The 26,974-nt window shown below is 40.3% G+C and overlaps 1 protein-coding gene across 4 annotated transcripts in view; it reads left to right on the plus strand.

Annotated features, from left to right (window-relative positions):
• The window catches only part of LOC130437302 (neuronal PAS domain-containing protein 3), a 225,022-nt gene that overhangs the window by 17,751 nt on the left and 180,297 nt on the right, over window positions 1-26,974 (plus strand). The window lies entirely within an intron of this gene.

A 26,974-nucleotide genomic window follows, 5' to 3' on the forward strand; every position in this document is an offset into this window, starting at 1 on the left:
GTGAGAATAATATATTAAAGCACAGACTTTAAAGTTAGACTTGAAATTTGATGTCAATTCCACTATTGCACACATATATATTACACAAAGTGTTTAGTTTAATGACATCTAAAGTAACTGGAATTAAATTACTGAAAAACAAGAGTAATCCCTTACTTTACTTTCCCCAGGGAAAAGTAATGAAATTAAAGTAACTAATTACTTAGTAGCTAGTTACACCGAACACTGGCGCTGATGTCGCATATTGCATAAGATGTCGTAATGTTTCCGTTTCTTTGAGAAAATGTATTTAGGAAACGCTCACTGTAGATCAGTTTGTCCATTAAGGGCTACTGTAGAAACAATATGTTGAATCCCATGTAAGAGGACCCGCGGTGTATGTAGATAGAAATAAAAACATAATGCTTCATTATTAGATCTTTATACACCTGTGAAGAGCGATGAATGACACATCGGACCTTTTGATTCAGTTATTTACATTTATTCATTGAGCCGGTGCTTTTATTCAAAGCGACACACCGATGAGAGAACATTAAAATTTTGTCAATGAATTCATTTTAATGTTTCATTTCAAGAAACATTTTTATCTAATGGTCCATGAACATTGTGTAGGTGTACTAAGCTGTGTGTCTGCCCTCCAGCAGGTTCCTAAAACACATTTCTGCACCCGCTTCTTTAGCAAAACATCTCTGTAATTCCTTCCCGTCGAATGCAGAAAAATGAGAGAGAAACTGTCAGCCGTCAGCAGGTTCGCAGGTTTTGGTGAGCGTTCTTCTCTTGCGTCTCGGCGCTCCTGAAATCACCACAGTAAGAGCCGCAGGTTTATCAATTTGAGCTGGCCAACTGCACAGCTAAATGTATGTGAAAGTTAACAAATCCCTGAGGTAAATTGAGCCAGATTTCAGCTGTCTGTGTGAGACTACTGAGGTGCGACACACTGGATTGAACCTAATGCCTGAGGCTAGTGCAATCAAACCGCCGGTTGAAGACTCTCCAGCTCCCAGCTGGGGAGAATCTCAACCGCACAGCAAATGACTCGCCTCGGAGCTGGAGGAGGGAGACGCTGTGACATTGTTTTTATCGACTATTAAAGCACTTGGCCAGTGACGGGGTATATACATTATCACGCTTTAGAAGAGAGGCTGCGGCAGCACCTCTGTGCACATCATGTGATAGGTGTTCAAGGTGGAATTGTTAAATATGAATATATGATTAAGTGATGCTTAGTATGTTTGTTGTTTTGTGTTAAATCATATGAGGGAACCGCAGGCATTGAGGCATTCTTTTTCCTAATGCATTGCAGAGATATTCAGTTGTCAAGCATGTACATCAGGTTGGTTCATGTACTTGCAGTGCTCACCTAGCACTAGGAAAACACACGTGTCGGATCGGGATTCGGTATCGGCAGATACTCAATATTAAGAGACTCACGGAAAACGTCCATTTTTGGCTCTCATCCTCCGTACGTGTACGTTTTTATTCAAGATAATATTGCTGAAAATGACTTCAGTGGAATAGGATCGGTGTATGTTGAGTTATATCATGTGGCAGGGCAAAATCATTTCATTCCCAAGGAACACGCGTAGTGAATCAAATATATGCCTTGAATTGCTTCCAGTTAAATGTAAATGTCACCGTGCACGGCAGAAGTATGCAGATGGGCATGAAGCTCACTTCTTAGTAGTCGTGTTACAGTCGACACAGCATAGACGTTCATGAGCGTATGTTGACTTTTGGATGCTGCGTTAGATTTGCATTGGTGCATCTCGACTAGTTTAAAGTGACAGTTCATCTGAAACTTTGGTGATCGTTTATGGAACACCAAATCTGCATACGACTCTTGGGTGGAATGCTAAAGAAGATACTTGGAGAAATGACTGTTTGGCTATGTAATGTAAGGCAGTGTGGTCCGGTGTCGTTCAGTTTCCATTGTTCTTCGAAATATCTTCTTTTGTGTTGGAGTGACGTGTGGGTGAATAGATGATGAAATAATTGTCATTTTCGAGTGTACTGTCCCTTTAAGATTGTCTGTCTCAGCCAGCCCACTAGTCTTGTAATACCATATGTTTTTATTGGTTAGTAATAAAGCCGTGGTTGAATTGAATTCAAACTATTACAGCGTCCCTGTAGCTCAGCTGATACTATAGAGCGTTGCACCAGCACAGATTTCATTCCCAGGGAATGTGTGCGTATAACGCAAATGCACTTCGGAGACAAGCATCTTCCAAATGCATAAATGTAAATGCATGAAATAAACAGTGGCACGTGTTGCAAAACCGGTGAGGTTTCCTACATTAAAGAGTCCGTCAGTACCGGGTGTCTGAGTGGGAGTAACGCGTGTCCTCCCCTGTGGTTGACTTGTGTGGTGATGCATTTGTTAGGGACGTGAGACGGCAGCAATGACAAGCAGATTTCCTCTCCGCTCGTCCCTGCCAAGCGTCGGCATAGATGTTCCTTTCCGAGTGACTGTGTAAAGTATTGACATCAGCCGAATAAATAAACATAAGCTGGGACTTCACTCCCAGGCTGCCTGGACAGAGAAACAGGCGGCTCTACGGAAACACACACACACCCTCGCCATAACGGCACATTTACAGACAGCACAAACAAGGGCTCTCTAATCCCCGACCTCAGCGAGGGATATTTATCTTAGCTGCTAAATAAATTGATTAGAAAGCGGGAGTGAGGAGAGTCGTCCATCAGCCGCCCGTTTCAGGGGGAACTGCATTAGGTGCCGGCTAGAGGACAATCGCTCTGACCGACCCTCCCCCTCCTTCCTGAAATCCACCCCCCACACGCACCATCACGCCAATCTCTCCAGTCAGACGCGGTGACATAGCTGCAAAGTTTCGGGCTCGCCGGACACCTGCCTGCCTTCCTTTTGCATATGTACACAATATGCTTAATGGGTCAACAGCTCCGGCAGAAAGAGGCGATTTTCGGATGGGGGGCGGCAGGCCTCGAGCTGCCCACTCTCTTTTCACATAATTCAAAGACAAAAGGGGCTGATTTTCGCCGCCAACCAGCCAGCAGACATTTCCATTTTTTATTTCGACACAAACGCTCTTCTTATCTCTGGTGAAATGTCCGAACGCTCACGGGAGGGTCGAGAGAGAAAGTGTTGGGACTCGGGGGGGGGGGGGGGGGTTGGGGGGGGGGGGGGGTTGCAGGATTTCTCAAATGTTTTGGCCTCTTTTTGTGTGGTTTGTGTTTAGTGTCTATGCATTTTTATTCTTTGGCTGCGTTATCTAGATACGTGTCGAGTGACAAATTGCTCCAATGATTGCGTCATTTTATTTGTGCGCTTCTAAATTTTATCTGCAAGCACGATTGCCATTTCATTTCTAGCATGGAGTGGATTTGGGGTAATTTTGGGTGTAAATGCTTTTTATGTGCTCTCTAAACAGTCTGAAGATATTCGGTAGCTTCGTTTTCTCTCCTCCCATCAGCTGTAGATAAAGTTTGGCATTTCTGGTCCGTATTACAAACCTGGAATGCACTGGAACAATGTTACGAGATCTCCTTTCCGAGTCTGTCTTCACAATAATAAAAGGATTTTCCTCACAGTCGTTCACTGAGTTGCAACACTTTGTCGTTTCCACTTTTCAGTGCTTGTGGTCATTGAACCGTTATATATTATGTAGTGTGTACATAAACAAAAAGTACACAAGGCGACCGTGTTTGTCTGTTTCCAGGAAAACACATTTAAACGTGTCCTGTGGTGGTCAGGGATCCGCTCTGTATCAGTGACACAGTGCGTTTCCGAGCGTCGAAACCTCACACGACAGCAAACACGTTTCCAAATCTGATTTTCTATCCGAGTCGCACTCGCTCACATTCTCCCTTGTAAGATTTTATTGGAGTTGAAATCTAATTTATCATAATTCAAACATGATTCAAAGCACATGTCTCTCAGTTGTCTAAGCCATTTGTTTCATTCAAATATTTGCATTGCTGGAGTTAATTCCACCTCCAGTAAATCACGTCTCAAAGCCGGGTGGCGTTTCGTGGAACGACATGATGAATGGAGACTGGACAGAACGGAGTGTTGTGTATTTTGATCAGGGATGGGTATCAAAGCATGTTTTTAAACTGCTGTTTATCGTGATTTACATGGATAGCAAACAGTCGGATAATGGTGACGTAATGACTAAAAAGCTTTTGGAATTACAATGACCACTTGACTTGTTTTTTACACATTCAAAAGTGAAAAAATATACAAACCTAAGCTTATAATAGAATAAAAGAATGTAATTTGAGCTCTCTGTTTGAGTTTTGCAATAAAAATGTTGATGTCATTTGACCTTATCCCATGCAAAGAAAAGCAGTTTTATGTTTCAGACAGAGATGGCGATAGAGATTGGACGTATTCCACCTTAAATGATCTTTCAGCTGTCAACATTTGCAATTTTGTCAGAATTTACATTAGATTTGAATCAAATTGACTGGGATTCTGTGTTAAGAAATGGTACATTTAGTGCATTGCACAAACCCCGCATGAATTTTAAGCGGCATGCGTTTGACATCACACTCCGGTTGTGAGAGATGAGCGTTTAAACTGTGACCGCAGAGCGGGATTCTGCTCCAGCAGAACAAAGGATCGCATTTCTCTCTCTCTCTCACCGTTCCAACACCGCACACACCGCCTCTCCGTGACTCCAGAGCGAAGGCATTCCCGCTCTGTCATGGGAAAGTGTTCGCGGAGGAAGAGAAGAGCTCTTCCACTCCAAATCTCCTTTTGTCTGAGCGCTCTTAATTGGGCCCCGCTTTGAAAACCAAGGTGCTAAAAGAGGGACTTGAAATTTATTTTTCCCCATCAATTAAACAAAATGAACAATATGTTCTCGAACAGAAAGAAAATCCTCCTCATCTTCTTGTGCACCTGAAAGAAGCGTGCCTTTTTACATGCGCACGCACACACAAGGCTGTGGGAATTTTCCCGTCTCCCGTCCCGCCGGAGATATTGGTGCCCGTGTAAGAGGGGCCTGTATTTACAAGGCTTAGCGTTGTCGGAGCGGCTGTGGACGCCGGAGATAACCTGACTATTACAAGCTTTGTGTCTGCGCTCGGAGATGGCAGTCAGCTGCCTCTTATTAGGCCAATTTAATTAGACTCATTTCAATAGAATTAATTAGTGCGCAACCACAAGATTTCAAAAGGAAGGTGATTGAAGTCGCACATTTTTTTCGCCTCTGTAAAAACCATTGTTTCATGATTTAATTTCAGAAGTGCTTTAATACGATCTCGGATCTTCAAGCCACGCAGCGAAAGCGGTCTGAATGACTTTTGAAACCATTATAAAGGTTTTGCACTTGCAATTACGCTCATGATTACACCGCACGCTAGTATAGATTTAGTTTGGCATTTTTTTGTAAGGTTGACACTTGTTTTTATTTGCAAAGGCCTTCCTTCATTCATCCCGTTTAATATTCTGTTGTGTCGTCTCATGTAAGCTGTTGGTGTCAATGCAAGCTTTGTTTTTTTAAACTTGTTGTTTTTTATAAAGAGTGTTTTGTTATTCTGTGTAAGAGATGGAGCTTTGAGATCTTGCGGTGTTGCAGCATTAGCGCTGCGGTGAGCCCGGTCTGAGGCTGTAAGCATTGATAGCAGCTCTGCAGGAAAGACGGCACGCATGTTAAAGAAACCCGTCCCTTCGCTTAATTCTGCAAATGTCAAAGCTGAGAAATAACAAGAGATGACTGTCTGTCCTGGACATGTGCGTGCGTGTGGGATAAGCCTCGTCTGTTTGATTTTTTTTTCAGCCCGGTTTAGCACTACAAGGCCATCCATCGGTGGGTTAGGTGTACATGTTGTTTTTGATATACGCTAAGTCTAAAAGATGATGGCATTTGATCAAAAAAACTGGGTTTACCACTATAATGTACTGTAGATCTGGAAAACGTTTGATGTGGATCAAATTTGAGGCGATTTGCATATTCTGCTGTTGCTTCGCTGGATGTGGTAGGTACATTTTTAATCAGTACAGAGGAAAAATTAATTTGCTGTCTCGGAAAGGAGGAGCGGTACCAGAGGGATGCTTACAGTTTCATTAGTTGTGTTTTGTCATAACAGCATCGGTCGAGAGAGAGAGAGAGAGAGAGAGAGAGAGAGATAGGAACAGTTCTGAGAAAACAGTTCAGTTTTGTTACATCTTCTTTTTTGTTTTGCAAAAGGAAAGTTATAAAGGTTTGGAATGACATGAGGGTGAGTGAAAAATGACAGAATTTTAATTTTTCATGAAATAGTCCCTTTAAATTTATGAAACGTGCATATTAATGGAAATGTATGTATTTCACAATTCTGTCTGTTTTTTACGAGGTGGTTAATTTGTTTGATTCATATGTCTAAATACGATTGCTTTTGAGCCAATGACGTTAGGTTTAGGGGACGGGCTTCTGTGTTGCTTCTTTTATAATAATCGTACCTTTTTGTATGATTCGCATAGTATGAATTTGCCACTTTGGAAAATTCTAATGAATTCTTGTGAGATCATGTTGGTATTTTTCGCCCTCACATTTTTATCTTTGCATATGACTTTCTTTTTTAAAACATGAAGACGTTTAATGGCTGGCAGTCTACATTTATTTTTTATTTCATGAAAATAAATAGATCATATTCATTAAAATGTATCGTCTAGCAACACTACGTGGTAAGTAAATGACATAACAGAATATATTTTAAGGTAAATGATCGCTTTTTAGCTCTTATTATAGAAATTCTTGCCAAATACATCACGCGTTGGCTAACCCGTTAATGAAACTAAAACGTGTATTTATAAATACATTAATAACACAAAATAGTCTGCAATAGAAAAAGTTAAATGTTGTGCTAATGTTGTGCCGCATGCATGTTGTTTTGCAATAGGAGCGGTAACATTTCACAACACCACACACACATTTGATGAGACTGACCATCAGATTTATTATCCGCTGTAACACCTGCATCCCTTTTTTAAACTCTCATCTTTCTCTTGTTCTTTTCTTTCTCTCCCCTCATTCCTCCAAAACTCTGCCTGGAGAAATCTAGATGTTCATCGCATCGATATCCTCTCTGAGAGTTTGATTAATTATATAAGGTGGCGTTCAGGGACGACTTCCTGTAGCCTGTTTAACTCGGAGGGATTCGGGCATGCAGACAGATGGATGGAGTGGTGCAGGGGATAGGAAAGGAGTATTGGCCAAACCTCTGCTGAGGAGGGAAACAATTTAGAGTGTTAGCAACTGCCTGATAAGAGGTTAACAATAGTGTGAGCTTTCCTTCTCTTCTTTCAGGTCCACGAGGGGCCACGGGGAGAAAACCGTCAGCACTGCCTGACAATCACTCGCGTTAATGTATTCATATACGGAGACGCGGGACCCATCGTACGACGCTTAACTGAAGTGTTTCATGAGAACGTGTGGAGTTCGTTTCTAGGGAGTCGAATACACGTTAAGAAGAGATGAATAGAGAAGTAAAGAGCAAAATGAAAGTTTTCTTAAAAGTCTTTTGGGCTTTCGTGATACGCGTTTGCTGAAGAAACGTTCTCTGGCAGGGCTTTGTGATGAGCGCTGAGCACCGTTTTAGATTTTGGTCGCTTTGCATAGACGTCCTTTGCCAATATTTGTTGTTAAAGTTTTTAGCTTAACATCAAATCTAAATTTGGAATCTTATTTCTTCTTGCTTCAGAATAACATAGATCTTGATGTTTTTGTAAGAATGTAAATGCGTTTCAAATAGTTTTAACATCCAGTAACTTTATTCCTTCTTTGAAATTACTTCTTTGTCTTATGAAGTAATCATGAAACAGGATATCATCTCTGCCTAACATCCAGAATACAGTAAAATGCTAAATTCAAAAATTACTTCTAGCAATTTATGCCATTTAAACATATTAAGAAGACAAAAGCATGCACATCAACCTCAAGTGGGTGCTTCACCAAAAAACAAAAAAATAATTGTACATAAAGTCGGCACACCAAAGCTCCAAAAATAAAAAAAATATATTATTAAAATACTTTGCACGAAAGTCTATTAATTAATAAATGTTTTGTATTATTGATGCTTTGGTGTGCGGACTTTATATACAAGTATTTAATTGTAATACTATTTAAATTCCCTATAAGCTATAACCTGTTTTTAGTAAGTAGTTGATCACAAGACAACTATAAAATCAGTTCTCCTTGACATTCTGAATGTAGTCTAGAGTTGCAGTGATCATGTGTGACCTCTTTTTCCGAATCCGCCCCTTCTCTAGATCAGCACGTCTGGCCCCGCCCCCCCAGCATCTTCAGCTGAAACAGAGGCCCCGGGCCTGAGCTCTCACCGGGGCCTGTGGTTCAACGGCAAAGCTTCTGTGACTGACTAGAAAGTACCTGGGAGCTGTTTATTCGCTTCCCGACCCCTATGATTGCTTTTGAGTAAAGTGAATCTGCTGGCCAGGGTTGGGAATTCACTACTGTCGATGTGAACTCCAGCCTCAGAGCGAGGGAAAATTAAAAAGCAGCTTGTGGTCTGTTTAGAGAGGTTTTTTATTGCTACTGTAAATTGTAAATAGCTTATGCTGCCTTTGCACGCAGGTTTTTGCTTTGCTATTGGATTGTAGTCTGTGGCTGTTTTCTTTTGACGTGGGGAACTCAAAAGAAGATATTTTGAAGAATGTCGGTAGTCGGTAACCAAACAACATTGGCCTCCATTGACTTCCATTGTACGGACATAAAACCACTGAGATATTTGACTAAATGACTAAATATTTATTTCGTGTTTGAAAGCGTCTTTGAGGTTTTGAACCACATGAGGGTGAAAAATTTTTTGGTTGATCTATCCATTCAAGAGGCATGTATAAAAACCGCCTTTTTAAAAAGCATCTGGCCGTATATACAGTCAACACCGTTTCAAGATGAGTGCCAGTCGTTTCTCTTCTTCTCTTGTAGTGGACGTTTGGATCCGCTGGCCGGGTCTTTTCTTTTTCTTTCTGTTGTTTCTGGAACACTCTTCTCCAGCCTCATTTTGGGCCCTTGCCGACCTTCCCTTGCCAAGTGCACTTGTTTGCTCGCTCTCTTTCCTCCCCCTCTTTCTCTCATTCTCATCTTCCTCGCACTCTAAAGACCATCAGACTCATTTATCTCTCATCCGCAACATCTGCCCCCAGTGTGCGCGCTCATGGAACAAACCGTTTAGTTTAGAAGGCAACACAGATGCGATTTATTCTCAGACATCAAACGGCGAAACTTCGACATCTACAGTAAATAACCTGGCAGAACTGCAGTTCACCTCAGTGCTTACAGACAACACGAAACATTATGTGAAACGTGTTCAATTCTGTAATGTGATTGTACTTAGGAGTGAAACATTGAAGTGTTCCTGTAACTGTAACAAAGTGACTTTGGATACAATCGTTTGGATCTGCCAAATGTAAATGTGAATATGTTTTATTTCTTAATCTTGTTAATTGTAGTAAAGTTTGAAAAGGTATTCTGCTGTACTCGGTCTATCTGTCTTGAACACAAGAACATTGTGTGTACGCCCCCTTAGGGTCTGATATTATTGGTTAATGGTATTTTCCCTCGCCAACACGGCATAGTCAGCAGAAATAAAATATTTGCAGAGGTCGAGAAGTTATTAGATTTTGATAAAAGATGATGCGAGTAAACATATTTTACAGGCTTTCCATCGTCGTGGAAAATCTGGCAACGTTTGAGATTTTCAAAATCTTGATTTGTAGGCCTGGAAAATCAGCAAAATGTCTACAGAGAATCGAAAATCTAATTGTCGGCGATAATTCATGTGATCTCTTTGAAAGAACATTTAAAAACTCATCGAGTAATTGCAAACGACTTGGAAGAGATGGAAACTCATCGGTCAAATATCAAAACGTGATGTTTTTAGAATAGCGTGCAAGGATAAAGTGTGCACAAAAAAAAATATTAGTTAATGTATATACTTTGAATATGTCTATTATTTTGGACATATTTGTATTTGGCCGTCATTTAGCCAGTCGTATAGTGTATGTAGAAATGTACTAGAGATGTGTGGAGCCGATGTCGAGCGGTCCTACAGTAATAGAGCAGAGCTGCTGCATAAGATATCAAGCATATGTTGATATGGTGTAATATGACCTTCGACCCCCTTCTCTTACAGTAAATGAGGTTAAAGCGCTGCGAACAAATAAAAATGTGAAGTCAGACCTCATTCACCCGCTTGCTGAGATGTCGGATCCTGCACACAGCTGCATAATCTGTCAGGGTCTGCGGGCGTCCCGAGTGAATATTGCATGCTGGGTAATTGCGGGCAGGAAAGGCAAACACCTCTCTCGAGCAGCTGATGGGAAAGACCCACAGATCGTCGGCATTTCTAGTCTGAATTATTGGTTCTGTCTGCTTTGTAATTTCACGTGTTTTATAGTACTTCACAACAGTCCACATGTTCGGAGATCTTAGTAAAGATGAGTTGTGCACCTCTCGTTTTGGCTTGTGTGGGGTGTAGATCGCGGGTTTATTTTGAAAGCTTGCATGGATGGAGATGTCAGCAGATTAGTGGTTTGTTTATTTTAGATTCTGTTTCTCTTGCAGGTTTATTGCAGTTTCCGATACGATTATGATATTGTGATTATGGTAACATACTGAATCGTGAAGTTTGCATCACAGGATTTTCAACTCTTTAATGCGGAATATTGCTAATCTCAAGGCATGGTACATTGCTTATTAGTTTGATGATACATTTAATTCACTTTTTTGTTTTCAAATTAAATAACTAATCTGGAATACAATTATGATTATTATTATAATTTATATTGTTTAAAAGTCTTAATTGTTAGGCTACTCTGGAATAAAATTGTTATTATATAATAGTATTGCCTTTTAGTCTAACACCATTAATATTGCTTGATTAAGTCATTATTATTATTATTATTATTATTGTTATTATTATATATTATTCAGAAATATAAAGGATTGATGTATTGCTTTTTGGTTGTTTATTTTTTTTACTCAAATTTTGAAGTATTTTTTAAAACATGACAATACAACCAAATGACAAAACAAGTGTGAAGACTAACAGCTAACTGTAGAACCATCTGCTCAAGGCACAATTTGCTTAGAAACAACTATACAAATAATTTATATTGCAATAGCGAGATAGCAAATTTCCATTTAGTACCAGAGGAAAACTCCAATGTTAGCAAAGTGGAGGCATGTAAACATGACATCATATTTACCACGGCTCTCACGCTGATTCTGAGGGGAAATGTATTAAATCAAAGAAGCACAAGGTTTTCATCTCTTGAAAGATTTTACCCTCATGGCCGCGCTGTGAAGTTGTATTTGATATCTGGTAGTTCTTCGAAGGGAGACATTTTGTACTGTAACTATAGACGGTGACATGCTTACCTCTAGCATAATCTATGTTCTTACGTCCTGTCCTCTGAGGCCCGCTGCCGCGGGTCACCCGTTTGAACCCCGCGCTGGCCAATTCATCACTATAGGGAGTGAAACAGGCTCGACCCGCTGACCCCTCGGTTTTTGATTGAAATGAAGGCAGAGCCGTAGGCTTCTCCAGTCGGCCTCCTGCCGCGCCAAACTCCGGTTCCGCTCCTGCGGAGAAATCGATACGCTATATCTTTCCCCCTGACCTGCGCTCTGACCCTGATTGCCGCTCCCCTGTCAGAGCGCAATTGGTTTGAACAGCGGGTCCCGTGAATAAAACAAGCCCGCAATGACGTGGAAAAGGTGCCGCGGCTCTTACTTTGAGCGAGAGGTTCACCTTGGCTTTGGTAATAATCGTGCATTACATGAAAGGACAAATTCCCTTCATTATTGATCATCGCGCGAGCTCCGTTTCTCCGTTCCTGCCCCTGTAAATAAGCACTTTTGACAGGCCTGGCTGGCTCGGCCCCAATGCCTCATCCGGTTCGAATGCACATTGGCAAATGGGTTGTTATAGATGCAGCTTGTAGATGAAATGGAGCAGGCCGGAGATGCCAGCTGTAAAACTTTGAAGGGCAGAGCAGACTGTATGATAGCGGTTGTTCTTAAAGGGCTAATGTTCCTATTTTCCACTTTATTAACCAGGGCGATCTGTCAGTTCAGCAATAGACATTAGTCAGAGGAGATGCTGTGTGAGAGACAGCATAAGGAAGAAGAGAGCGTCCTTTTGGACAGAAATGAATAGGAGATGATGTGCATGTGCAAAATTAGCCCAAAAGATCATTTTGAATAAATAAACATATGATAACATTGCTATTTCAATTCGTGTTGAAATGATTGGATTCTCTCACTTTTTTTATGAGCGTAAACGACAACGTGTCTGTTCTATACATTAAAGGGATAGTTTAATTTTCATGATGAAAATTTGCATCATTTATGTCGTTCCAAATCTGTTTTACTTTCTTCTGTAGAACACTAAAGAAGATATTTAAAAGAATGTTGGTAACCAACACTGTCAACACCAACATTGACTTCCTTTGTATGAACACAAAATAAGGAGACATTTCTCAAAATATCTTCTTTTGCGTTCCACTGAAGAAAGAGTTATACAGGTTTAAATATGAGGGTGAACATATGATGACATGATTTAGAATTTTTGGGTGAACTATTCCTTTTAACGAGTCGTTTAAATAAATGTTATTCTGACACCCTACGCTGACAGAAGAGCTAGATTACAAACATAGACTAATATGTTAAATGTCTTGTGATACGTCTTAAATTAAGACAAAGAAAGCCCTTCATTTTTCCGAGTGTATGTAAATGATGTCAGGGAGCATCACAGTAAATGACTTCCCCAAAGAGCTGCTTTAGGCTCAACAACATTAAAGTTAAATAGAGATAATTACCACATATTTCCCTGAAATGGATTAATGGAAGCTTTTTCTTTCTTAGTTAAAGATTTTTCATGTGGACACATTTCTATGCCGAAGTGATTAGGGGTGTTGACTGTACATCCTTAAATTCAAATTTGTCCCAATTTTAGTGCGGACTGCAAAGGTCGGAGGTCATAAACTGGACCGGAGTACAGCACGATTTACTCATTAGCCGTCATTAGAAAGCCTCCGTCCTCCTGCTGACATTAATGATGAATGACACAGATTTCATAAAGCGTTTTCTCACTGCTCTTAGCTAAGGAATATGAAAACATTTCCCTTCCAGACGCAGCGCAGCACTTTTTTCCGTTTTCGGTTCACCACTGGCGTTTCTCCAGAACTTTACACCAAAAAACCTGCTCATGTATTTTGCAGATATACACAGTGAGCCTCCAGATATATATCCATCAGCTAATATGACATTCTGTCTGTATTCCCCTTCATACAGCAAATCAATTACTCCTGTCCTCTGGCCTTCTAACACAGGGAAGACGACGCACCAATGCATCTTAAAGCCAAAGCACGGAGGGGAACGTAATAATGTTTACTTGTGTAGCGTTTCTGGGTTCTTATGTTGCACAAACATGCTTTCAATACAGGTTTTAATTCAGAAGCCTGCGTGAGGAGAATACCACATCTAGTATGGTTTTTCTTGACAGCCTGAGACGGATAAATGGTTAACAGCCGCTCTTTTATTGTGGCCTGTAGTTGTTGCGATCACACATAAAGGGGCATTTCACGGGCCAGAAGGCCATCGGTAAGAGAGGCGAAGGCATTTCTGCTCGGCTTTGATCTGAAAATATATCCGGGACGGGAAAACCGCATGGCCGTCTGCGTCACCCCCTCGCGTTTGTCGTACTTAACGCTCCGTGGCAGAGCCCAGGTTGGGTTTGGTTGCGCATGAAAGTAAAATGCGACTTCTCGGCTTGTCATGTATCAAAACGTTTGCCGACAATTGTTTAAAAAAATCATTTTGCTATGAAGTAGCGCGCTTTCAGGCGAGCTGCGAGAGATGGATTGCTTTCTGGAGTTTTTGACAGGTGTAATTGTTAAGGCGTCATCTGTTCTTGTTTGCACAAAATACATTTTAGCCAACTGTAGGACTTGCTTGCTAATCTTTCTCCCATCATTCCATTCTTTGCTTGCCACTAGACAAATCCCCTGTTATTTGACCAGATGGTGGGAAATCCATTCTCATGATAAGTTGCTTCTAGTTTGCATTTAGATTACCTGCAAAAATGGAACAATTTACTACCCTGCCTCTAACCATAACTTGCAGTTTTCTTTGTATAGATTTGACTTACTTGTAACAAATTATATAAATCTTGATGAGTATGTTAAAATGTGCGGTAATGTATGTCAGGAGGAAGAACACAACGCTCTAATGGGTGCCGACAGTTCGGTGGAGCTGCGGAAACATCACACCGGCTGTGGATTCTTCACTTTGCGCCGTGAAATCTGCAGAATGCGAACGGCAAAAGAACCTCATTTTCGAATGAGGTCTTATTTCTGTCTCAGGTGTTTCTGTTAGACAGGAATCAAAAAGAAAGCAAATTCTGACTTCAGTATTCTGTTTCATCTCTATAATGTGTTCTGATTAGATGACAAAATAACCGCAAATATTTCTCAAATTCCACCAAAATGATGCTCTCCACATTCGTTTTATAGCTATATACTTATGCCCTACAGTATGACAATAATTGTCTATATTTTACCTTTGGAGTTAAACGAGAAATGTTTGTGACAAAGATACTTAAATGAAAAATAACTAATAATCATATCAATGGTATCTGAGGTTTCACATGTATTAAGGTACAAAAGTAGGCCACACATCTCACACCCGTACGTCACCCGGTGTTAAAGAAGGCCAAGCTTGATGTACAAATGAAATAATGACAGCCTGTCTGCTTTATAACTAGATGACAGGTAAACATGCTTTTAAGGTTGGCTGGTGATGGAATTGCCTCTTGCCCATGTGCATTGCCTGCAGATATCCAGGGAAGGTGTATTATGTATAAATTATCTGTCACCTTTTTTTATTCTTCCTATGCTGTGATGAGCGCTAATTTGCATAATCCTTTTAAGGAGTCAAATTATTCTGTCATGTCGCAGATTTAACATGCTAGCCAGGATTCCTCTGCCTCACCGCTAATTAGTATGTACATTACAGGCCGGTTAAATGTGCACGCCGGGGTCCAGAGCCGCAGACGGTCGAATGTGTCCATTTCCTGGTCAAAGTACAATCTTGTCGTCATTGTCAACGGTTGCCGTTGGTTCTCTTCAGGTTTAATTTACTGAGGTGAACTGCGCTGAAGTTGAAGCGACAGACAAGAATTCTTTCAGGTGACTGAATGGTGTTAAATTGCGTGAGTTTGTCGTACAATAGCTTTTTCCAGACTGTTTTATTAAAGCTCCAATATATAACTTTGTGCCTCTCTATCGCCATCTCTGTTTAAACATAAAAATGCAAATTGCTTGCAAAGTTATTTGTCGTCAGACATTTTTTTAGTACTTGCTCATTCAGCGATTTTTGTTTAGTTTTAACCTAAAAGATCTCTGAATGCAGCTTAAACAAAAAGGTTATGAATATACTATAAGCTAGAAGAAGTTTGTTGATTTTACCTCCATATCGAGACAAGGGAGAAAAATAATAAACTATGATATACAATAGAAACACAGGTGTTTGTACGAAATTGCAGAGGTGTTTTTACTCGACCGCTGTTTCTGTATTTAAATTGGTCACTCAAGTTACTTTTGAATTGAAATGACTTTGGGTTGCTTTCTCATCACTTTTACTGCTTAAAGGGAAAGTCCACCTAAAAATAAGAAAGTTGTGTCATTTGTGTCACAAATATAATGTCATGTCATTCAAAACCTGTATGCGACTCTTTCTATTGTGGAACGCAAAAGAAGATATTTTGAGATACGAGTGGTTTTCTGTCCGTACAGTGGAAGTCAATGGTGTCCAATGTTGTTTGGATATCAGCATTCTTCAAAATACCTTTTTTTGTGTCCTGCAGAAGAAATGAAGTCATACAGGTTTGGAATGAAATTAGAGTAAACGAATGTTAATTTTTGGACCTCATAGATTCAGTGAAGCTTGGAAGCAGCGAGTCCTTCACATTCCTCCCGGCGTTTTGTGTCACCTGATAACAGGAGGCCCCGTCTCGCCCATCAACACTCTTGTTTTCCATGAAAGCCTGCGAAACAACAGGAAATTAAACTTGCACTGTGTGCCAAGCACTTGGACTTTTCATTTCAAAACAACAATTTTACGGATATCTTTAATGAAAATCAGCAGGGTCAGCGAGATAAAGCTGGAGAGAGAGACCCCGATGGAGCCCACCCGCTCTAATCATCTGATTCTCTGAGTTTGGGGAGGTTTGCAGCTGAATCAGTGTTTGCCCAACATAAGTGCTTCGCCGTGACTCGAGATCACGATCTTCAATCAGGAGCAAATTGGCGGTTTGACCGAACGTGTAGATTGGAGGACGGACGGGGCGAAATTTTAATACTCGCAGACTAATTGCGATTAGAATCACATTTGCTTTAATTCAAGAGCCGCGTGATGAAAGAGAGACACGCGTCCGGACCGCCGTATTCCAGCAGCTGTTTCAATGCGTCGTCCTGTATTCATTTCCTCTGCGTTTTACAGTGACATTCACTGAAGGTTATCGGGTGTCTCTCTCTCAGGTCTGATGTTCAACAGGGCCTTCAGCCAAGTGGAGATTCAATGCGGGATCTGGACGGCGTGTTTTGTAAACCGTCCAAGCAAGAACGCCCGTGATGACAAAATGCTGTAATGAGTCTCGTCCTGGCATCGGTTTGCCCACCTGAGTAAAGGCTCTGCTGTCATCTGTTCTCGCACGTGCCCGCTTCATCTCTACGCTAATGCAGCTCGTCTTTTGCTGAAACATTAGTACTCTCACTTTTAAACTTGGATAACGTTCATTAAATGTCATTTTGTGTCTTTGAGTTTCAAGCACTTTTTTGTTTCAGAGAAGTCAATATGAAATGGCATGGAGAACAAAATGTGACATATTTGGTCTTAAACAATATAAAAGGAAATTTTTGGCTGTGTGATATTGAACAGAAACGTGATGCTTAGTTTTAAAATCACTTTCAATTGGATTCTTTTTATTTCTTAAAAAAAGATATATATATTTGTATTTGTCACATATACATTTATTCATATACTACTATTACGATATATTTAATTAAAAAAAGTATGTTACATTTTAATAAGTTTTATTAAAATTGACCTATAAAATATACAATATAATATAAACATAAACAAATAATACATATAAATAAATATAACTATAAAGATATATGACCAACATACATGTTTTACAATTAGTTTTGAGAAAGCATGACTCTCTTGACTGTACATAACTTTTTGAAGTCTATAGATCATTTATTTTACTCTTTGAAGACTAGATAATTATGAATCTATTTTCCTATTGCAAACTTTTATTGTGCATATTGTGACAAGCTATTATGTATCTGCAACCTTATTTTCTATTTTTATTTCCTTTTGCTTTGTAACTGAGAAATCATTTATAATAAGCTTAGAAAAGGGTTTAGATTTAGATTTCATTTCAACTTTAATATTGTAAAGCAGATCGTTTTCTATTGAATAATAATCCGGTCTTGCTGTTTTCTCCAAACAAGAGAACGCTGCACCACCAGTTGAGAACACAGTTTTGTTCTGAAACCAGCTCCAGTCAGAATACACCGAATACAGACCAGCATTCCGTGTTTTTATTCCCGTCTTGAACGCTTCCAGTCGAGCGGCCACAGTTAGTTTAGCTCTTCTCAGTCCGTCGCTCGCTCGGCCCGTCTCACTGCCAGTGCTCACTGCAGCCAGCGAATCATTACACGAGGAGCCCTGCCAAAGTTTTAAATACCAGAAAATAACACCATTTGCCACATGCAGGGCAATTATTTCTGTGAAAAATTACCCGGGGGTTTTTATTTGTGATAAACCCTCCCTTTCTTAACGGAGAAAGACGATGCGTAGCAGGCTCTTTCAGGTCCACACCAAACTCCTCATTAATATTTATGGCCTGCTTTGCACAGAAACAGTGATAAGCACCGGATGAATATTAAGTTTGACTTTACTTAAAAAACGCATTAAAAATATTCACTAAATTAAAGAGAGAAAGAGAGGAAACCTTTAAAGGAACGGTAAAGAAAAGCAGAGGGGTCTGTGTGAAGAGGTTGAATAGTTCATTTCCAGCGAGCGGAGGAGAGAAGTGAGAGAGACGAACTCGGAGCGATTTTTTTGTGGGCGGCACGGCAATGAAAACATACAATCTACTCGTCGGTGCCCGCGTGGCCTTCCTGTCACTTCACGGCCAAGTCGTCTCTCCTTTGTTTAGGAATGGCACTTGAACCTTGAGTTGTCTGACTGTTGGACGACGAGGCCTTCTTTTTTAATACTATAAATATGAATCGGTCGAGTGCACGTCTTTATACAAGAAAATATTTGACTGTAATGTCCTGCTGGGTGAAATATCGCTCTTGTTTGTGAGACGTCTCACATTTAACTTGATTTATAGTGTTTGTATTTTTGTAGGATGTCATTATGGTATGAAACGGGGAATTTATTTAGCCTTCTAATTGAAGTCATCGGGAGCGTATTTACATATCTGTGTAGATATGGCCCCTTGGAGAGAGTTGTTAAAGAAACTTACATTACAAATCAAAGTTATTTGCTGTTTGTTTGGGCATGTATGGAAAAACTATAGGGTCATTGACTGACAAGAATGGCTCATTGTTTGTATGTAATAAGAATACATTATAGGAAATTGAAATGGGATATGTGAAGAGTTTTTATTATAGATTATTTATTTTTTATGCGATTATTGAATTTGATTAAAATTGCAGGAATGGTTTGAAAATTGTTTGGATGCGTAAGCCTCTGTCGCCATTTGTAGATTTTTATATGTGTTGAACAGGTTCGCCTGCATATTATAATAACATTAATAATATTTACAGCCGGTCATAACTCGAGTTTTCCATATCGCTGGATTACTCATTGAGGTGTATTTCTTATACAGATATTTTTGAAACTAAAATAAATTAGGGGATTTTTTATTAAATATCATATAAGTAAGGGAATTATGATACTTTCAGATTTGTTCAGAATGATCTTATTTAGCACCTGTAGGAAATGTAGGTTGTCTTTGAGGGAGTCTTCCCAAGAGCTGAAAGCAAAGTTTTTTGCAGTTCAGTTTAAAACTTATAATTCCGTCTGTTAGCGTTTTGTGTACTTTTGATGAATTTTATCCATAAAGCTTGACAGAAGATATTATATAGCTGGTTTATGATGTGACAGGCGCGCGTGAAATAACTACATTTCCCATCATTCTTAGTGTCAGCGGGAGAATAATAAAACAATGCATCAATCACACCTAATGCACATCTTTTCCTCTTTTTATTCTTTTGCATGTGCAAAAAACTTTCTTTAAAGGGAATTATAGGTAAAGACATATGAAATTGTCGATTTCATTGAAAAGCGTACTGAACGCATTAATTACGAATTTAAAACTTACATACTTAAAAGAAACCTTACAGGCAACATTATAGCACTCTTATTTAATGGCGGCATGTACCAAAGTTTGTCCTTTGTTGACTGACACAGAAAGTTTTCATGGTTTCGCAAAATGTTTAAAACGTCTTCTATTGGAAGAGATCTTCGCTGTGATTTGTAGCTCCTCTGAACAGCTTGCTATAGTCATGAGTTGTATAGTTTAGCATGCAGAACACACAGCTGATGTATTGTACATTGTCTTCCAGAGGTACAGATATCTTTAGGAGGATGTTTAAGGCGCACAACAAGCTGTACGTACAAACACATGAATGCAAAGCGATGCATTTTAAAGTGTCCGTTGCTATTATAGCAAGTTGTGTTGTTCAGTCTGTTTCCCCGTGAGCTCGCTGTCCATCGCAGAAACTCATGAAGATAACATCATCTCACAGGAGCCGATAAGGTCCCATTGTCTAAGTTTAGAGGTTTAATCGTCTAAGCCCAGATCGGGCATCTCTTTGCCGCAGTCTCTCCGGACCGGCTGTCAGAATCCCACCGACCTACCTCATCACAATGTCAACACGGTGAGGCGCTGGGGCCGGAGCTCTCTCCTCCTCTTGTCTCAGAGCATCTTTAGCTGCCGTGAGCGCACACACACATGCACACACGTGCAAAACTCTCGGGAATGGACACGCGTGGCGGCTGGGTCCCATTAGAGCCCCGCTCCACCCCGCAGGAGAGGGAGTGCGGCGCCTGCCAAACGCAAAAGCGTCCCCTCGCTATCAGCTGGAGGAAGCGCACCGCCGCTAATTGATTGCAGCTGCGGCATTTAGCGGTTAAGACATGATTTGAGGTGTCATAGATCAAACATGCAGAGGTTTGTTAATAGCCCAAAGGGTGCGTGTTTGAGCGTGCGCACGTCACCGCGCCAGGGAGTTACATAATTGTGAGGAAATTAGGTTTCAAAGACGGAGCTCTATCACACATTAGCAGAGTGTTGAGTCACATGAGTTTTGTTTTTTCTTGATCCCGCGTCTCGTTTCGAGGCCAGCCAACAAAACATCATATGTTATCAAGGCGGCTGTCAACTTCGTTAAATGGCCGTGTTTGCATACGTCGCTGCCAAGGGGCTTTAAACCGTCTGCTTCCGTCTTTCTGTCTCTCATTCTACCTAAATCCTCTCCGCTTCATTTTTTCCGCACCGTAATCCACAATTAAGGTGGAGGTTCTGACCGGGCTGCTAACACAAGCATATTTTGAAAAAAACTAGCAACCGCAGTAGGGCGGATGGAGGCGGTCGACCTCAGATGAAGAAGTGCTGATGGTTCTCTTGAAAGGGTTGACAGAATGAGAAGCCGCTCCTCTCGTTGAGCTTCAGGCTAGTTTGATTCTGCCGGGCCCGATCGAGTGTTATCTTAAATTTATCTTGTGTAGAACAAATGCATTTAGTTGTGACTTCAATTGTTTGTTGTCAGCACTTTCCAGTAACTGCGTTTAATAAGATGCATCTCTCATCACCTTACTTTAGTCTTACATGATTCTGATGATATTTGAATGCTTAGTCCGCAAAGCTTATTTTTCTTATTTCAATCCATTCTTCTGTGTCAAAAGGACTAAACAGAAGTCATATTGAATGTTGAAGAGTGATTTGAAGCTTTTACAATTTTTGAAGTCTTTACACTTTCTATCAGAGAATTTATACTGTAATGTGACCTGTTTTGTTTGACTTTGCTATAAAATGAATGATTTGAATTGATTTTTAATAGTTATGTCTGTTCTTATTAGGAGTAAAGCGATATTGAAATTATGCTTGTGTTTAAACAAATGCATTTATATTGATATACACATGATCAGATTGACACGTAGTTGCAGAAAATTTGCAATTTGCCTTGTCCAATATTGGCTTGTGAATGTCTGGGTGAAAAGAGTTCTATAACCCACTTAAAATACTGTATGCTCTATTTTAACGCTCTCATTTTGTACTTAATATACAAAAAAACATTTTGAGCACTTCTTAAAGGGGTCATATGACACACTTAAATGAATATTATCGTTTGTTTTAGATGTAATGCGATGTGTATACACGATCTAAGGTAAGAAAAAACGCTGTATTTTCCAAATACCGTGCATGCTTGTATCTCCACTTTGCCCCGCCTCTCTGAAACGTGCAGATTTTTTACAAAGCTAGGTGTGCTACGATTGGCCAGTTAACCTCTTTATATTAAGAACAAAATTAATATAGCACTCTAAGAACATTATGAAACTTAAATAAAATATTTTTTAATGCATTTCATCGCTTCTAAATAACATTATTTTATGAGATGTTTAAACAAAAACATTCATTTGTGTTTATTTGTGGGATGTCGTTCTGTTGCATTTCTTTTGTGTCATCTCGCAGAAATCTTCCTCAACGACACCGACATGTTCAAGCTTGTTAGCTTGTCATTTAAACCTGCCGATGCATTCCGTCCTCTTTTAAGCATACTGCATATCAGGGAAATTTGATTTTCGAATGCGATAACACCGTGTTGCTTTTGGGGGGGAACACGCAATATATGCATCAATATGAATGCAGAAATGGTTCTGACTGGCTCGACTCAGATATTTCCAGGTGAAACCATCTCGCCAGGATTGACATGCATAAACACGGTAATGCATAAATACATACGTAATATATGGAAAAACATCCCCAGATGTTTTACTTCATGTGGGCAAAGACTTCCTCTACTCTGTAATCATTGGCAGCAAAATGACACCTCATGCAAATGGCCCGAGATGTTTGCCCTCAAATATTCGCACAAAGCAGGAGAAGATGATCCTCTAATTGGAACAGCAGCTATTTGGCCGAGTTCCAGTCTATCAATTACTTTCACCGCTTTTCTAAAGTAATAGAGTGTAATTGCGATTCTTTTGCTCTTATTAATAGGATGCAGATGCCGTGGTGCGCCAACACAATGGCGGAGGCTCGCGGCGGCTAGGCATTTGGAAGTTATTTCAGAGACGAAAGCGTATGCGGACTCCCTCTGCGCAGATCTTCGTTGCTCTGTCGCCGCTCCTTTCAATCTCTCTCTCTCACTCTGTGTATCTCTCGCTGGCTCGTTCTCTCCCGTCGTGACTGACAGTCTCTCTGATTCAAGCCACCACCCCGTCCCCCCTCCCGCTTCACCGTGCGGCAAATCAAATATGACAGCGAGAACTGTAGACATAATGGAGAACGTTAGGAGAGACGGCCACTGTACACACGCAAATAGCCGGAGGCTTAATTGAACAGCGCCGCCCGTGACCCAAACACTTCCAAAAGCCTGCAGGAATTTAGCCCGTTCTCCGCTTTGCCTCGACCACCGGGTTGCGTTTGCTCGTTTTATTTAGTGCAGGATTTATTAAAGCTCCTGTTGGAAAGCTCAGGAAACACGAGGCTGGTGGGAAAAAGACAAATAGGATGAGCTGTGACCAATCGCAGGCAAAGTCAGCAGTTTAGGTTTAATTAATTAAACGCTAAGCTCCGTTGCTCGCGAAGTTGCGGAGAGTGAAAAGCCGTTTTCCTGAGGGGTCACATTTCTGCCATGGTAGCGGCGGGCGAATACTCCGTCAGAGTCTGCCCCGCTGAAAATGCCCTCTCAGAGCTGACGGAACTGGGTTCGAGAGCTATCTCGTAGCATCGCCGCTGTCTTTTTTGAATAATGGCACTGATAATTTGAAGCACTCCAGTGAAAGAGAGGCGTTGATGCTGAGTAAATAGGCTGATTGGGGAGAGATGAAGGTCAGTCCCGCTGCAGGTGACAGAACAGTGAATCACAGTCATCCGATCTGTTCTATCCATCATTTCAGTTCTTCCTTTTAACCCCCCCAATGGAACAATAAAGAACACAAAAGAATCTTTGTACGGAGATCATTTTGTTAGTTATTTTGGCCTTTGTGCATCTTATTTACAAACAGACTTGTAGGTAAAAGTTTTATGCATTTAAGAGCTTTATGTAGTTTTCTTTTTCATTTTGAATTAAATTACTTGAAGGGAGAGTTCACCCAAAAATTACAATTCAGTCATAATTACTCTACTCTAGTTGTTCTTAACCTTAATAAATGTATTTGTTTAGAACACAGAGAAGGATATTTGGACGATGCATGTAACCAAACAGATCTCGGCCCCCATAGTAGGAAAAATTACAACGATAGTATAAAGTGCCCCAGAACTGTGTCCTGTCGTACATTCTTCAAAATATCTTCTTTTGTGTTTAACAGAACAAAATAAAACGATAAAGTTATTTCTTCTTACTATGGTAGTCAATGAGGTCTAAGAACTGTTTGGTTATAAGCATTCTTTCAGATATCTTTCTTTGTGTTTATCAGAACAAAGACATTTATACAGATTGGGAAAAACTAGAAGATGAGTAAATGATGACATAATTTTTTGTGAGTTAACTATCCGTTAAATTGACTTCTTTTCACTAATTCTGTTAATAACTCTTTGTACCTTAATTATAAAAAATGTGTTTAAACTTTTTCGCTGCTAATTTCAATCTGCAATCCACTTTCTCCCTCTCTGTCGCCATCTCTGTTTGAAGCATAAAATTGCAGGTTATTTTACGTTCTTTTTTTATGTGGGGCTCAACTTCTACATTTTTAATTGAAATTTATTACATTTTTAAATCTATTTAAAATGTATGTCATTATTATAAGCAGACCATTCTGAATTGTGGGTCAAACTGTTCTAAACACTGATTTTTTAAGGTGTAATATAAAAGGATTTGAGTAGTTTGGAAAACCGTTTCACTCCTCGTGTTACATAAATGAATTGGGCGCATTCAGCATGTCACATCTAAATCCAGCATTGTTTTTATAAAGTTCTTATCGTACCACCTAATGTTTGGAGCTGGACTTCCTGTGCTGCGTATTTGACTTCCTCCAGGCGCAGCTGGTGCTGGAAAGCGCAGTTGGCCTTAAAGAACATGTGCGGAGTGATAAAGGAAGAGTCGTGAATAAATTGGCATCATTAGTGTCTCACTCAAGTTTATGACATCAGAGATGTTACGGGTTATAGCCTACAGGAGAGAGTCAATCTCGACTCCTGCAGAGGGTACGGCAGTCTCACTATACGCCCACTGACACACGCTCATCTGAATCATTCACATTTCTCCTCTGGCACTTTCAGCAAAGCATATGCGTGAGTGTCATTCACCTAATGTGAACTAAAACACTGGCTGGGATTTGATTCCTCCCGCTGAAAGCTCACAGTCTCTTTAGCGGAGTGTTGGCGCGAGGCCGACCGCAGCTTTGAGGCCTGGGGTTACGTGTGAGAACAGACTTATAGAGCAGCACTTATCAATGGGCTCATAATGACTTATTCTTGGCGTCAACTGGAAAAATATGGGACTATTAAACAAACATTTTTCCAAGAAATGAAAATTGTAGATGAGGGAATGTCATTAGCAGGCTCGCGGGATCTCCACAGAGGTCTGCAGCTGTCCGTCGTTCAAAGTGAAACACGTGTGCTCTCTTTACTTGCTTGTGCGTAATTGTTTTGGGTCAGTTTTATTTGGTTTGGTTTTGGTTAGAATGTGTTAGCAATGCAACATTAGTGGGATTGATTCTTTCGGATGCAACAGGCTGAATGTTATGTGCCAGATTAATTCCATCTATCTGCAAGATTCCTTTAAAAGAACTGATTCATACGTCGTTTCTGAAGTAGACTGCTGTAGTCACGCTGTATGTTTGTGCCAGTAATTGTTTTGTGATTAGCACAGTGTCATCTCAGTTTAGTAAGTAATGCTTAATGAGAACCGGTTCTGCCAAATATTCATCCAAAAATAAAAATTCTGTCATCATGTACTCACCCTTTTGTCAATAACCTGTCTAACCTGTATGACTGTGTTCAGCAGAACACAAAAGAAGATATTTTGAAAAATGTTGTGGACCCCATTCACTTGCATTGGTTTTGTGTCCATACAATAGAAGTGAATGGGGTCCAGTGCTGTTTGGTGACCGACTTTCTTCAAAATATCTTCTTTTGTGTTCTGCGAAATAAAGAACGTCATAAAGGTGAAAAATGACAAGAGGGTGATTAAATGATGAGATCATTTTCATTTTTGTGTGAACTGTCACTTTAAGGCACTGAAGACAGTGTTATGAGCTGGAATGAGTGGGACCGCAGTCTGTATTTTCAAGTGTGTGTGTGATACGATGGTACTCTTGTCCCTGTGCCGCAGTGAATTTCTCAGTGTTGCTGTCGGTTTGATGTGGTGTAGCAGACAGTTTTTAATAATTTATTTGCGGAGCAGAACTTGAACAGTAGGGCTGACTCTCTCTCTCTCTCTCTCTCGCTCGCTCACACACTTTAGAAGACAGTGTCATACATTTTTACTATCATACATGCTATAGAAATCTGTGTGTATCTGTGTGTTTGAAATGAGATGAGGGAGTGTGCATGCAAATGTATGTATGTATGTATGTATATAGTAAAGTCAGTATAAAGACCACTTTGAAAGATGTCAACACTGGCCCTTAAGCATTTCCGGTTTCTGATTTTATTTATTTATTTTTTAATCTTACCGATATAATTAAATCTTAAAGTTATATGCTTAACATTTTAAATCTGTTATAAATAATCTGTTGGTTGTATTTTGTTCAAATGTTTGTGCGGCCTTAAAAAAATGAAACGGCCATAACCTCCACCAGTGTCATAGACCGTCATAGCCATGTTGGAAGCCGCGAAATTGTGACCACAAAGAAATTCAGGAAAATCACTTTAACCGTGATGAGGAGAGATGTTTCAGAGGTTTAACGGTGTGTTTGCGGTGTCACTTTTACGTTCACTTTGTCCAAGTGGACAAATCCGTCTTTTCTTCATGAACACGAGGTTAACACGGCGGTCAGAGCCGTCGCCCCCCGCACGGCAGATTTATTGTGCCGGGTTGCGGTCAGCCCGTGATCGAGGATCTGTGGATGGGTTATGCGTTATAGTAATGGACTCGTGCGTGGAGGAATTTACCTGTAAATGTCAGTCACCCCACTCCTCCAGATGACATCGATAAAAGCTCCCGTAAATCAACCCGGCACGGCTCCGTCTCCCGATCCGGTGTTCAATATCGCAGCTTAATAAACATACCAGCGAGCTTTGGGAGGTGTTTTTAAACAGGCACACCAATTGTTGGCAAATACCAAGTCAGAGAATTTCTACAAATTTGTCTGTCCAGCAATCATTGACGGGTCTGTTGGGTCTTTATAACTTGGTTCAGTTATACAGAGTTTGATTCCAGTGCCTTACGTGGATTATTTGGCTCCAGATCACAGTTTAACATTTATGCATTTGGCAAAATTCAGGTTATACATTTTATCAGAATAATTGTTTCCTGTGATTAATGAATTATTATTGATTAATGTAAGACTTGTTGCTTTCATGCTATTCGTTCGCGATATTCATTCCCTGGTACATTCCCTTGTAGAAAATCTCTAAACTTCGTTTCTTCCTTCAGGACCATGTTTGATATCTCATCATATTGTGTCTTCTGTCTTTCCTCCGTCTCCACGGACTCTTCCGTTTACGCAGCGCTGGGAAAATAAGGTGTTATTTTGCGGGGTTATGACAGGCGTGTGAAGCCTTCCTGCGTTTG

Source organism: Triplophysa dalaica, chromosome 15 (assembly GCF_015846415.1).
Source record: "Triplophysa dalaica isolate WHDGS20190420 chromosome 15, ASM1584641v1, whole genome shotgun sequence".
Classification (NCBI taxonomy): domain Eukaryota; kingdom Metazoa; phylum Chordata; class Actinopteri; order Cypriniformes; family Nemacheilidae; genus Triplophysa; species Triplophysa dalaica.